This window comes from Pinus tabuliformis, chromosome 5_2, assembly GCF_031772625.1.
Source record: "Pinus tabuliformis cultivar Carrire ecotype Pingquan chromosome 5_2, CPIR1, whole genome shotgun sequence".
Lineage (NCBI taxonomy): Eukaryota > Viridiplantae > Streptophyta > Pinopsida > Pinales > Pinaceae > Pinus > Pinus tabuliformis.
The window spans coordinates 441,458,752-441,475,057 of record NC_142306.1 but is presented as its reverse complement, the minus strand read 5'-3'; positions in this window follow the sequence as shown (position 1 = coordinate 441,475,057).

Genomic DNA, 16,306 nt, shown 5'->3' with positions numbered 1-16,306 from the left:
AAAATTGTATCAACCATCTCAGCTCCTCAAAATTCACCAACCAAAATGATAGGGGGGTTTAATAGAAGGGAGCCCATTAACATTATGAGAATCCACCAACACCCTAAGGTGTTAGAAATCTTCACAAGGCATAATTGGATGGGGTATTTTGAAAAATTAAGAAGGTATGATGATGAAGTGGACCGAGATTTTTCTCTCTCCCTCATTCTACTGACCAGAGTCCATGCCACTGTTGTGGTGAGAGGCCTCTCCATAGAGATCACCCTTGAACTCATAATCAGAATTACCACACTTCCCCTAGGAGTGTCTTGGAGAAAGGAAGGCAAGGGAGATAGCCAAACTGCCAAGAAGAATTCTTTTTTAGAGGGTGAGGAGCCCATTGAGGACAAGAATGGAGTAAGGAGAACAAGCCTACCATATCCCTGGAAAGAGGTGAGCTACCACCTTATCAAATACATATAATGTGAAGGTATGTATTGTGTGGTTTATGGATATCACTTTAGGCTTCTTGAAGAATTGAGGTTTGGAGCATAAACACCTCCTCACTAAAGGCTCAGCTTACCATACTTCCTTATGCAATCACTGATAGACACAAGAATAATGGTGCAAGAGGGAAACCCCTAGCAGTTAGCTCACCATGGATTAATTAGAATCATTATAGAAGACGCCATCCAAAACCTCATAATTTCTATCCAATGGTCAATTTTCAGAGACATGTAGGCAGAGGAGGATATCAAAGCCCTCACATATGATGTTAGTCCTATTGTTAGTGAGAAGGATGAAGATGAGATAGGTGACGAGAGATATGGGGAAGAAGAAGAGGAGGAAGAGAAAGAGGATGATGAAGAAACAAAAGAAGATGACAAAGAGGAAACTGATAAACAAAATGAGGGTTTACAAGGAGAAGGAGAAGGGAAAGACATAGGAGAAAAGGGCAATGGGAAAGAGGGGGTAGAATACAAGGAGGAGTCACCTAGGGTGTTTCCAGAACACACTGAGAGAGAATCAACAACTGTCCTCACTGCTCTTAGCACCCCTATCAAACAAAAAGGAAAAAGACAGAGGTAGACCCCCTTATATTTTAGAACAAGGAAGATCACAAGTATAAGGTAAGGGAAACCACAAACTCCAACAAAATTCCCATTGTAATTGAGGACTCACCTAAACAATAGGAGAAAATGCCTCCCCCTATGAAAACTCAAGAAAGAGGATCCTTAGCACAAACCTCCCCTAAGTCTCCTATCACCTATGTGAGAAGGCCTATAACTAGATCCACCTCATCCAAAGGAAAATAAATCCTACATGATACACATCAGGACCTACAGGTAGCAAAAATAGTCCTACAGGAGACTCTGATAAACCTACAGGAAACTCAAAAATTGGACAAGGAGGGAATCCTACAGCAAGAAACTAAAGAAGAGGACCCAGAGCTAAGGGAACCTAGCCCCCAACATAACCTTGACTCCTACTACAGATTTATTGAAGGGGGTAAGGTCATTACACAAAAAATTGCTATTCCATTATTATTTGAGCTTGAGAAGGAGAGAGACAGAACTCCTAGATGGATGCAGATTGCCAAGTCCAAGGGGGTGGAGGACATTGGTCACATGGAGGAGAAGCTCAAGGAGATGGGAAGAGAACTAATTAGCTTGAGAGACAGAGAGGCCATAATGAAAAAATAGTTAGAGACAGAAAATAAATGGTTGAAAGGACAACTGCAAGAAAGAGAGAATCAATGGCCAATCTCTCTTTGGAAGCAATCCAGTGTAGGATGCCAACTAAATTCTATGCCCTATACCTTAAGGAATAGTGATTGCAGTTCCAAATCAAGACCCTAGCACAAAGAGGCACTATGCCATTTCAGGATTATAGACAGTTCATTGATTTTTATGATCAAAGTACATTGGAAGATAGGGCCAGGATGTCTGAGTTTTATTTGCATAACATAGCCTTAACAAACATGAATGTATGGGACCTTAATGCCAAGCTAGGAGGTTTATAGTTGATGGCTTTGGCATCATGGATGAACCATGAGGAAGAAAGGACTACAAAAATGAAGAAGATATTGGCAATAGAACAAACAAAACCTCTTATGATCAGAGCTGAGCATTCCAATCCAATGGCCCTCATCAGTATAGTAATTTAATTGCAAATGATCCTCAACTTGCACCGAGGTATCTTACTACCCAAGAGTAAGCAATTACACATTTTGAGGACATGTTCAGGTTGTTAGGGGATGATAGCATGCAAGCTTTCCTAAGGATATGGAACACATTGCGATATAGTTTAAAGAAAGGGAGTACCACTCTCCTCAAAGAATGAGAGAATCATTGAACATGACACCCATGTACAAGAAATCTATTCAAAGGCTCAAATTCAATTGGATTGGCTTGAGACTCAGTCCACCACTACTCTTAGGGATTCTAGAAGGAAGGAAGGAAGAAGAAGAAAGGAGGTAGCGGGAGGAGGTAGAAAAGAAGACAGGTTTCTAGGCATAATAAGAGGAAACCACAATAGAGGCATGGGATGTCAGGGAGGCCACTAGAGCTATGAAAGACATGGATATTGATTGAGTTGCTAAGAGGATGAGAAACAATTTTAGTAGGGGGGTGATGATGAGCCTCATCACTGGGTAACTATATGGGCCTTAATTCAACTTCTAGCTTAGTCAAACCAACTCTTCTTACAACTTATTACATGTTTTGATTATATTTTGTTTGATGAGATGAGTTAAAGTGAGATATTATGCCTAGTGAACTAATATACATTGAATGCAGGTTTGGAAGAGAAAATCAAGGAATTTTGGAAAGACTAAGGTTTGAAAATCGAATGGGACAAGGGAGAGAGATTGTAGGAGGTAAATCCTCCTCATTTACTCCTTCCCCATTCGAATATTCTTCCATTAATCCCACCAGCTGGAAGTGCAAGCAGCCAATTCATGAAGATCAGAGGGCAACCGAGCAAGTGATAGACAAAGAGTTAGGTCATCTCGAGTTTGGTATCTGAGCCTCCTTAAATTTATGGAAGTTTTTGGGGACTTCAATTGTATAAGTAGAGAGGCTTAGAGCCTCATTAGGATTCAAATTTTTGTTGTAAAAACTATAGTTATTTTCGAGCTCCAGACTTGTCAAAGACTTTGATGTAATTTTCTGTTTTGGTAATAAGAATGAGATTTTTCTTGATCCAACACTGAGTTAACTCTAAGGGTTGAAGCTCTTGGGTTAGGGCCCAACCCTAGTAGAAAAGTATCATCTTCTTCTATTTGTATGCGTATCTTAGTTTCATAGATTCACGGTTAAACTGTCTTTAGAAGTATTTCATTGTAAGTAGTGTAGATTTGATTAATTGTTTATTAGTTTGCTTCCATTTGTGCCTTACTTCAGTAGAAGGTTATAAGGGATAAAAGAAGCACCAAAAAGCTATCAGTAGGTGTCCTAGCCTCACTTATTCCTTCTAGGATCATGATTTGAGGAAAAGGCCTTTATGTGGCCCCAAAAAGACAGATTTACATTTCTTTCATAATGTTTAAAGTTTACTGTACTTGAACCAGTATTTGATCAGTTTTGCAAGTGTAGGATTTCATTTTCATGTCTTCTATCTTCATTCTTACAATAGATCTCATCCATGATTCTCTTTTATTCAACAATTTCCTCATGCATAAGGTAGATAGTCAGTTCATTAAATTCTACTTTTCTAGCTCATGAGAATTCTTCATGTTTACATGACTTTTGGAAATTACACATGTTTGATGTAGAGCAGGTGATTTAGAAGTAGAAAGAGATCTCATAGCAAGCAAACACCTTCCAAATTCATCCACCCATAGGCATTCCTTGTTTTCATCAAGACCTTCGCCAATTTCATCATTTTACATATAAATTCCCCCAAGCATGTTGAGTGAATCCAACCATCTACTAAAATTGGTTTTGGGTTCTAAGTGATGCTAAGCCTTTCTCACTCCATTCCACCCATCAACTACCTTCCCTAAGCCTTCCATCACCTCCAACACCCATCGTTTTTCTCTCGACTGTATCTTGTAGAAATACAGGGAATCCTGTAGGTTTCTAGTAGATCTTGTAAGTTTTCCTATAGTGGCCTGTTTTGAGGCTGAATTGAGGGAAAACCTCTAGGAAGCCAGTCAAGGTCACCCAAGGGTCTCCCAAACCTTCCAACCATCCACCAACATCCCTAAGCCACCTACCACATCACCAAAAAGGATTAGCTTGCAAACTTGATTTTTCATGAAAAGCATAAAAAGACAAAACAGATTTATTACAGTCCTTTACATGCATAACAATGATGTTTGATGTTTTTAACTTCCGTGCTTAGGACAGTAGCATTTTATTCAGTTTAATTTAGCATTATTTCAAAGCATATATCTTAGTAGTTAATTAGGAAATGGTGTGCCTTAGCATTGAATTTCAGTCTTTTTCATTATTACAGTAGATTAGCTCTCTCTTAGAGTATATTTATATTTATTTCATCAAGGAACCAAGATTATTCTGAATCCATAGAAGTCTGGCTTGAAAACCCTAGTGGTCTCTCGCCAGCTGAAGGATGACAAAAGGCTGAACCATCACTTTTACTTGTGTATACAGCACTATCACCTCCAAGTTTGTACAAACCCTGGGTTGATAAAGTAAAGCTGGTAGCCCAAGAGTTGCAACATCCTTGCTGCAATATTGGTTCTCATCAATCACTTAGCATAAACATACTTTATTATCCAGTATTTTTGACTTGCCTTTTTCTTCTTCTATAGATTGTCCTTGACCCATAAATGCATATATTTCCATAGCATCAAATGCATCACTATCATTGTTCTCATGAATTGACTTCTTCCTTTGAATTTCCTTCTTCTTTTGCTTCTTTCCCATCATTGTTGATCCACTCTCAAGTGATTAAGCTTCAACATGAGTGACCTTCTCTGATACCAATTGTTGGGAAATATACTGGGCGGGGGGGGGGGGGTGAATGAATATTTTAATTCACTTTAAAAAATTTATTTCATATTCTTATTTCTATATGCTTGTATCAATTAGGCAACTAGCATATGTACGTGACTTTAGTAAAGGAAAAAAATGTATATCCAGGTAACTAACTTTTCATCTATTTCATCACGTGTTCATCTTTAACCAGTGCATCATTACTTCATTAATTAAATAGCAACGATGCATAGTAAGAGAAGAATTAACCATCACACATAAGTAATACAACACATGAGAACGCTAATATTTTTAGGTGGAAACACAATGTGGGAGAAAAACACCGTTTTCATTGTCGTCGTCTTTGTATTCTTATTTTAATATTAAGAAAACATATTGCAATCGTGTATTGGTGCAGACTCTTACCAGAACATATGCACCCACCTATAGAAGGCTACAACCTTCTCTTGTTTTCTAACACCCACTAGAAGGGACCTACAACACCCTGATCTCATTTACCTGCTTCTGCCTAAAGGGAGCACCTACCCCCTGCAAAATCCTACCAGCTACTATTGTAAGGAAGCTATGGCTCCCTCATAGAAGGCTCCAACCCTCAACACCTCTTGTGGACCACGTTTCATAATATTTCATACTAGATCCACCTGACTCAAAACATCAAAACCAGTAGGCCACTTTGTTTTGGTGCGCTAAGATGAGTTTATAAATCAATCTTAATCTGACATTAATATGTCAACTTGCGATTCTCCTTCCTATTTCAAGGTTGTTAGCATTGTCTGTGTGATAACAATTAGAGATTGGGATGCATGTAATTAATCTTCAATCCTAATTAATCGTTGCAGAAATAAACAATTGCTCAACAAATCATTGACTCTAAAAATTCAAATGAAAAACACAGATTATTCAAAATTAGAAAGATAAATCAATTGAAAACTACTTTTAGAAAAATATCTCAATCTCATATTCTAAATGCCAATAAGGAAATCAAACTAAATAATAGAATTCAAACGTATTAAAGGAAAATACTCAAATCATGATAGTCACAAGGAGTATCCAAAGCTAGAAGTAATTGCAGAAATCATATGTGGAGAGAAAACAACAATCGAATACAATACTTACTTCATTGTGAATTATAAAATCAACTTTAACTGAGAAGAAAAACTTAATCTATCTCAACCTGTAGAAGGAACAACAATGTAAATCTTGACAGTAAAGAGTAATTAACATAATACAAATGAGCAGTAGATCTTCCAGGCCCAAAGCCTCTAGAAGGAACTGCTACAGAAACTGAATACACTAATTTAATGTGAAACTCCAAGTTTTTCATTAATTGTCAAAAAGAAATTACAAAATCACTACCACACTTAAGGTTGAATTTGCCTTAATGGTCTTGTTGGAAATCCACAATGATTATAAAAGTACAATTCTTTTTCATCTACCGTCATTATGTATTCTCTATAAAATGCTAGCAAAATCAGAGCTTATCCTGAGGATCGAAAGATCTTTAGGATTGCTCACCTCAATAATCAGATTTTCCACATTAATTTCGTGTTTTGCCTCTTGTCTTTAGCTTGGCCCATGTAGTTGAAATAATGACATCTTCCTTTCTTGGCATTGTTGTCTTATCCAGAGGAACAATAGTTTTCCAATCCAGAAATCTTGGACATAAACAAGTGAAAACTTAGGCTTTTAATGCTAAAAGCATGTGGTTTGTTCAACACTGTTGTTTATTCATTTTTCATGGCCTTTCTTCGAGAATATGTTTAAGACGAGAGAAAATTCATGAAAGCCATATGATTAATCAATTAAGTCAGCAGGAAAAACATACCTTTTTCATGACCCAACATACTCCCCAACTTACCTTTTTGCATGTCCTCATGCAATAAGATAATTAATATGCAACTGAGTCATGAGGATATGTTTCTTCCTTGTAGAGCCGAAAACCATTTTTATTTTTAAGTACGGCAAAGGCTCGACCTTCCTGATATTCTGATAGCTCATAATCACAATGATACCATCCAGGATGGTACCAAATAATACGGGTTCTGTAATGACATCCAATCCAAGTAGGACCCTCACTCAAGACAATGTTAAATAACAGATGAGTCTAGATGTAGTTGCCTTAACGTTTCTGTAACCAAAGTGTTCTCGGTTTCTGACACCGTTGGGAGAATCTATCCACCTTTTCTTTGTAGCCAGGAGATATGCCTCTCTAATGTCCTCAAAATATTCCAAAACTAACTTGATAATGTCTGTGTGGATGGGGCCCAAGGTAGACACAACCCGTTCCTGTCCCATAAACCTTTTATGTTGTATAAAGATCTGCAGGGGGGCTTGTAGGTTCACCTTTTACCCAAAGATCCAATCCACTTTCTCTCCTCTGGAAAGTATCATCTACCTTATCCCATTTCAGATAGTTTTTGGCGAAGGAGATGAAATCCTGGAATTGGACATCCCCGATGAAGGGGCTAGGATTGGCATCCCTTTCATCTTTTAGAAAAATGTTGTGCAAATATAATTCATAGAAAAAATGTTTTACATCATTGGTCTATTTTTATTAGCATTTAATAAAATTGGGAATAAAACTAAACTCAAAAGACTGACCAACTCTAATATCCTTAAATTTTAACAACAAGTATCGTTCAAGCATAAAAAGTGCATAGTTTGTAGCAGGTGACCTACAGGCTAGTGCATCTGAATAAACAGAACAAATAATTTTGATTTTCTCCAAGGATTTCTAAAACTGTCCTTGTACTTCCTCCACTTCTTCCATTCTACTCTAAGAATGGCATAGTTCTCATCCTCTGTTGTAGTTGTCATTAAATTTTTTCAATAACTCCAGGTATTTATTTAAAGGTACAACTTATTTTTTATATTGTTGTAGAACTTTTTGTGACTCTGCTAGTTTTGTCTTCAACTTTCGAATCATAGCCTCTACTACCAAAGGGGTATAAGGAGGTATGTCCTTAGTGTGAGTAGTCTTGTTTCAAGTTGCTACCAAATGTATTTTAAAGGATATTTCCACTTATTAGCACTCAGAATGAACCTCAAGGCTGAGAAGAGACAATTCTGAGGTAACCACAAACCAAGCTTTCGATCTGGCATCTAGCCCTACCAAACTAGAGAGGGCTCTCTCTTTGCCAACAAGATGAGGTTGCAATAAATGAAATTTTAGGTTATTTATGGAGTGCGGGGATTTGATTTAAAAGTCATGGGTTGAAAACAACAAGAGAAGGGACCATTGGGCTATGGATTCGAAACTATTTTCCACTGGAAAACTTGGGGCAAAGTAAGTGCAATGTTCAGCCAGATAAAAGATTGCAAATGAGAGAAGAAAAGAGGAGAAATCCCACTGCCCTGCAGGCATCAAATAGGGGATGGATCCACAGTAGCAGCGTTAGACGAAATAGAAACACAGGGTTACTCAACAGAGCATCTAATAGAGGATGGATTCTGCAAAGACAACCACTACATTTAACAACAAAATCATCATGAAAGGAGCATCGTGTATAGATGAATTCCTAAAAAATATCTTAGATAATTCTGTAACAAGTTAGAAAAACAAAATATGTAAGTGAATTACAGGAAAAACATACTAGACATTAACACTGTGATGGATCCCAAGTCTAAAGGGAAAAAATTGCTTTATTAAAATAATATTCAAGAGAAACTTTACACAGTCCCAAGCAGCCTCTCTCTGCTGCAAAAATTGAACCTCTACACTATGAAATTCATAAAATATATACATTTATCTCATCCCTGTACTAAGGGAATTGAGCTCAACCATATTCTTCAAAATAGAATCAGTTACATTAAACTTGGACCAAATTTCTGAAAATAGGTGTTAAATATGAACTCGTATCTCCTGAACCATATCACTTGTTACAAAACTGAAAGAGGTTTGTGTAGATAATGTCATTTTTGAGAAAATCCTCTCTCAAAATTTTGAAATTTGTTTCCGGTTGCTCGAAATCTGTGCCACAAAATCATCTCGAAAACAAAAAATCATTAAACATTTAAATATGTAAAAATAGGTTGTAAATATCTAGTCAAATATTCCACTTTACGACACTTGTGAATAAAATGAAAGACATTTTTGTTATATGGCTCATGGTTAACAAAAACCTCCTTGGGTTTCTCAAAATTACTTTCCATCTGTTGTAAAATGGCACCGCACTAAAATGACTAAAACAATAAAATAAATGAAAACATTGTTTTGTTTTAATGTAGGCTTCAAATATCACTACATATCTCCCACATAGTAGTTCCTATGCATAAATTGAAGGAGGTTTTCGTTACTTGGTATGTGATGGACAAAAACCTCTTTCACTTTTGTAAAATTACTGTCCAAACTGATTTTGTTGTAAACTTGTCCCTGTGTGCAGCAGCTGACCTCAAAACATGCATAACCAAGAATCAATCATTCATTTCAATCATATCTTCTGATTCAGAAACCGGTTATGGGAGTGTGATATACCATTGGAAATATTTTTCTGAGCTCCTTTTGATGGACATACTTATTATGTGATTTTCACTGAAAATCATGTGCAAAACATCTCTGAAAACCAGACATAGTAAGAGCTCATTTTGATCCTTGGTAACAGGTTGCGAAGAGTGGAACTAACATTGGCCTTGTTGGGGATGGCAGCTCCTTGGAGGTGTCAAGAACACTGTAGACCAAGTGCCTCATTCATTGGGAAATATGGTCACAAACATTTTTAAACCCAAAAAACTCATACCAATCCAAAAACATATACATACTGCAATATGTACATAAACAAATACCGGAAACTAAAATGCTACCTTGGGCAGCTTATTTATTTACAAATCTACCATACTCTGATGCAAAACTGATAGATCAAGTAATGTTGTAATGGCATACCAACTGATCAAGTAACTATGACAAGGATTTCATTTGAAAGTGCTCGAACCAGGACACAATTGGAAATGCTGACAGCCATACATGCACAAAATGAGTGTGGCTGTGTAGAAGGAAATCTGGCTTGTTATTCAAACTTAAATTTTTTCCATATATGCTGCAATAGGATCAAAGAAACCAAACTCTGTTTGCTGCCCTAACTCCTCAACACAGACCTCCAACTGCAAACTGTCAATGCAAACATCCACGGTCAGCCCTCTTGTTTCTTGTTTTGAAGGAGGGAGAGCTTCCAAACACTTGTTGGGATCTCGGATTTCATGTGATTTAATTTGAACATCCAATAGTTCAATTTCATTTTCTAATCTTTCAGCAACTAACCCAAGAAAACACTATTTACTTTCAAGTGTGAGTCAACTGGATTTCAAACTAAGAAACACTGATGTTGAGAAATTCTGATCAATATGAAATTTTGCTAACTCATCCCTTAAAGTCAATACCATTTCACTAGATAATGGATCTGCCACATACCCTATCATTGGTGATTACCATCAACGTTCTGAAATCTGGATTTTTGCATTGAAGTCGCTTTGAACTTTGAAGCTCAGAATCTTAAACAATGGAGTTATTAGGTAGATGATTTCAACCTTCATATGTGTCTGACGGTTGTCCACCATTAGCAACCAGATCTGCAACTTGAATGATCTTTCCCAGAGAAGGTCTGTCACCTCGTCCCTGGCATCGGCGCCAATATGTTAGCACTCAGAATGAACCTCAAGGCTGAGAAGAGATAATTCCGAAGTAACCACAAACCAATCTTTCGATCTGGCATCTAACCCTACCAAATCAGAGAGGGCTATCTCTTTTCCAATAAGACGTGGCTGCAATAAATGAAATTTTAGGCTAGTTATGGAGTGCGGGGATTTGATTTAAAAGTTGTGGGTTGGAAAAAACAAGAGAAGGGACCATTGGGCTATGGATTCGAAACTAGTTTCCATCGGAAAACTTGGGGCAAAGTAAGTGCAATGATCAGCCAGATAAAAGATTGCAAATGAGAGAAGAAAATAGAAGAAAGCCCCCTGCCCTATAGGCATCAAACATGGGATGCATCTAAAGTAGTAGCATTAGACGAAAGAGAAACACAGGGTTACTCAGTAGAGCATCTAACAGAGGATGGATTCTGCAAAGACAACCACTACATTTAACGACAAAATCATCATGAAAGGAGCATCGTGTACAGATGAATTCCTAACACATCTCTTAGATAATGTTGTAACAAGGCAGAAAAACAAAATATGTAAGTGAATTACAGGAAAAACATACTAGACATTAACACCGTGATGGATCCCAGGTCCAAAGGGCAGAAACTGCTTTATTAAAATAATATTCAAGAGAAACTTTACACAGTCCCAAGCAGCATCTCTCTGCTGCAAAAAATCAAACCTCTACACTATGAAATTCATAAAATATATACATTTAGCTCATCCCTATACTAAGGGAATTGAGCTCAACCATCTTCTTCAAAATAGAATCAATCACATTAAAATTGGACTGAATTTCTGAAAATAGGTGGTAAAGATGAACTCGTATCTCTTGAACCATAGCACCTATTACAAAATTGAAATAGGTTTTTGTATTTAAGGTCATTTTGGAGAAAATAATCTCTCAAAATTTGGAAATTTGTTCCCAATTGCTTGGAATATGTGTCACAAAATCATCTCTAAAACAGAGAATCATTAAAAATTTAAATCTCTAAAAATAAGTTGTAAAGATCTCGTCAAATATTTCACTTCACAACACTTGTGAATAAAATGAAAGAGGTATTTGTTATATGGCTTTCTTTTAACAAAAAAATTCTTGTGTTTCTCAAAATTACTTTCCATCTGTTGTAAAATGGCGCCGCACTAAAATGACTGAAACAGTAAAATAAATGAAAAATTTGTTTTGTTTTAATGTAGGTTCCAAATATCACTGCATATCTCCCACATAGTAGCACCTGTGCATAAACTGAAGGAGGTTTTTGTTACTTGGTATGTGATGGACAAAAACCTCTTTCACTTTTGTAAAATTACTGTCCAAACTGATTTTTTTTAAAACTTGTCCCTGTGTGCAGCAACTGACCTCAAAACATGCATAACCAAGAATCAATCATTCATTTTGATCATATCTTCTGATCTAGAAACTGGTTACGGGAGTGTGATATACTGTTGGAAATATTTTTCCAAGCTCCTTTTGATGGATGTACTTACAATATGATTTTCACTGAAAATCATGTGCAAAACATCTTTGAAAACTAGACATAGTAAGAGCTCATTTTGATCCCTGGTAACAGGCTGCAAAGACTAGAACTAATGGCTTAATCAAATCTACATGCTCTAGATATCAATCCCATCGCAGCCATGTCAGAAGATGAAGAAGAAGGCTCTCTAATTCAAGTGTCTGAAATGTTTCTTCAATTGCCGTGGTATTCAGACATAGTGCATGTACTTCAGCACCTTTTGCCACCTCTGGGAACGACAAAGAGCAAAGGTAGATCACTCAAACTCAAAGCTACAAAATTCTACATTCTAAATAATGCGCTTTATTGGAAAGATCTGGGAGGTGTGTTACTTAACTATTTGGTTGAAGACGAAGCTCAGCAGGTGATGTATGAATTTCACAAAGGTGATTGTGGTGGTCATTTGTTCTGGAAGACAACGGCAAACAAAGCGTTGAGAGAAGGTTATTACTGGTCGACTCTATTTTCAGATATTTACAAAATAGTCATGATCTATCATGAATGTCAGCTCTTTCAAGGGAAAAGGAAAATGTTGCCTCTTCATCTGGAACCTGTTGATGTCAATGCACCATTTCAGCAGTGGGGACTCGATTTCATCGGGGAAATCCATCCAACACTGTTGGCACAACACAAATGGATCCTAACAGCAACCGATTACTTTACCAAATGGATTGAAGCAATTCCAACTAGACAAGCCACAGATACGGTAATCATCCAACTTCTAGAGTCAAATATTTTATCTCATTTTGGTTGTCCTGATAAAATCATCACAGATAAGGCAGCCGCATTCAAATCGAAAAGGATGATCAAATTTGGCAGCAAGTATAACATTACTTTGGGTCATTCTATAGCATATTACCCACAGGGAAATGGTTTGGTTGAATCATCAAATAAGTCTTTGGTGAACATCATCAAGAATATGCTAGAAACAAATAAGAAAATATGGCACAGGAAGTTGGTTAATGCCTTGCGGGCTGATAGAGTGAGCCACAAGAAATCCATAGGTATGTCTCCATTTGAATTATTTTATGGCATTGACATAGTTTTTCCAACATCTCTTGCAGTTCCGGTTATGAGACTGTTATAGGAGGTTGGCAGTGAAAAGGATGACTTTCAGCGAAGAATCAATCAGATGATTCATCTACAGCAAACAAGGGATGAAGTTTTCCAAAACACTTTCAGATTGTAGGAAAAGATCAAGAAAATATATGATCGGAAAATTAAAGCAGACAAATTTCAGCTAGAGGATGTAGGGTTGCGGTGGGATTCTCAGAATGAGGACAAAGGAAAGCACGGTAAGTTTGAAAACTTATCGAAAGGACCCTATAAGACTGCAACATACAGAGGACAAAATGTCTTTTTTCTGAAGGAGATGGATGGTCAGGATTGTTCAGGAGGGCCAGTTAATGGTAGGCTCCTGAAGCACTACTACTTCTGAGGTGATTTATGAAATAATGATATGGTCATTGTACATACCATTTTCCCTTTCATTGCAAGACTTCACAGTACACAGTCATTTTAGCTTGGGGCCCGAGGTGAAGGCTATAAAGTTTGAATGATATGTGTAAGGTTTGCTGGTTCTAGTTTAGTTCTAGTCACAGTTTGAGTCATGAGTCAGTTTCAGTTTGCATAGTGTTGGTTTTCAGTTTTTGAAGAGTTTTGACTCTGTTGCCCAATGGATAAGGCTACTAGGTCTACAGTGTTCTTGGCACGTCCGAGGAGCTACCATCCCCATTGGATTCAATGTTAGTGTCAGTGCCTTCACATTGCCATCAATGATTAAAATTTTCTCTTTTTCATTTCATAGTAGGAGTCCCATATTGATGATTTTGCATTCCATTAGGTCATGGATTCACTGATGGTAGGGTTTACTTCAATTTTTCCCTCATGATCTGTACTTTCTGATCCTCTTTCATATATTTCAGTCATGGCTCATGTTCACTCTATAATTTATTTCATTAGGTCTTAGGGTTTGGTCTCATTAGGTTTTAGGGTCCCATCATGGTCAAATTCAGCGATTATATGCCAATAATGATCAGCAAGGACATGAGGAGGCCAATAACGATTGGTAAAGCCAAAATTTATTATTTTTGAAAGCCTAATGTAGTTCTCACCTCAAAACTTTTTTTGACGTGAAAACAAGATATTATTGTTTTTAACTTCATTTATTATGTAATTTTATCTTCTCATATGTAATATTTGTTCCCTACTGCTCCTAAGCATCTTGTGATGTTGTTGAGTACATGCCACTATAAACAATCAAGTCGCCTTGAGCATCAAATCCACTTGCAAGAGAAAAAATAATAAGCCTGAAAAATAGAACATTTAAAAGGACAAAGAGACATTACAAAAATAGGTTTTTCAAAAGAAAATATTAAAAGGAGGTTCATATATAAACTCATGCTCTTCTATTTTCATGCCATTGTGTCATTTTCCAAATCAAAGGAGCCAAGGAGAGAAGAAAAATCATTTTTCTAAGTTTTCTTGAGCAAAACTGGGGTAGTGCTGCACTTCTGGAGTTCTTGGCCCACTGTTACGCTCCTGGGAAGTGGCACTATGCTTACAACCCGGTGCTATGCTCCTGGACTTTTCTCACCATTCAAATTACAACGGGCGCTATTCTTACAGCTCGGCGCTATGCTCCTAGGTGGTGGTGCTGTGCTTAGGCCAGCCAAGCCCAAAAATGATCCCAACCTCTGATTTATGCCAAATTTCCTCCTATTTAATACTTATCAAGTAAATATCATTGCTCCTCTTGCTTTTTAGTCTACATGTGTGAATAATTTCATGGTTTTTTTCTATCAAATATAAAACCCTAGTTCTTTGATTCTCCTACCACTCACCTCATAAACTCAACCCTTATCTCTTCCACTATTATCACCTCCTACTACCCATGTATTACTCCCTAAACCCTCTCCCTCTCACGTTTTACCCATATCTTCTCTTACATCCATTCCTCCAAGCCATTTCACATACCACTCATCCCATACCATTGTTACAACTGTGCAAACTAAGAGAGTCAGCTAAATCATGGATAGAGGTAGTGATTTTGAGTATGAGGAGGAAACAGCCAGTGACAGTTTTGTAGAAAGACATAGGCAGATAAAGCCTCACAAGGGAGGAACAATCATAAGAGAAGAGCCCACCAGTCTAAGAGAAGTAAAGGCTCACCCACTTGCAGTTTCTTGTTTCAGACACCAAGGATGTTTTGAATTCTGTGAACTAGTGGAAAGAGCTCAATTTCACCATGAGTTGGCCAGACTTTTTGTGGCTCATTTACATAACTATGAGGTGACACTTTCTGGAGTAACCTTCAAAATATCACCAGCTGTCATTTCAGAGGCCACTAGAATCCCTAATGTTGTTGAGAAATGGTACAAGGGTCAGGACCTTGATGAGCATTACTATGAGCCTTACATCAAGCCTTAGTATAGAAACCAGGTGAAGAAGCTTTTCCCCTTTAAATTTTTAGAGAGCAGGTATGTTCCTTTGATGAGGATTATCATCAAATATTTCACTTGTGAAGGCAGATTCTCCCAGTTGTATGCTTACCATATTAGACTCCTCATGCACTTCACCAGGGTCAAGATGATGAATCTCCCATATTTCTTGTTTATAAATATTGAAAAAATAGCTTACCTTATGTAGAAGAATCCACATCCTCGCAGTTGAACAACATCTATCATTACTCCTTGATCAAAATCATTATTCTTCAACATCTCAGTCTTTTTAACATTCCTTGGGAGACTTTCATTGCTCAGGAAATGTTCAAAGGTCCACATATCCCTTCACCAGTGCATCAAGAAGAAGGTGGACCTTCTAGCCATGGGGAAACAAGGAAAGAGGTCAAGGAAACCAAAACTGCTGAGATGCCAGTGTACTTGACATATCAAAGAGGCATAAGGAGACTTTTTTCAGCTGCTAGGAAAGTGTTTGCTCCACAAGGTGTGGAAGGGACCTTGCCTTCTTCATCAGTCCATAGGAAAATGTTATCTCCACGAGGTGTGGAAGGGGCTTTGCCTTCTACATTGACAAAAAAAGTACAGGTTGAGCAGTGGAGCAAAGGCAAGGAAAAAGTGCAGGATGAAGATCTTGGTGATGAGGAGGAAATAGATTTTGACTTGAATGAGCATGAGGACCTGCAGTAGCATCATACTCATCATGGAGTTGATATCATCGACTTGGAGGCTTGGGATGGAAAAACCATCAAAGACA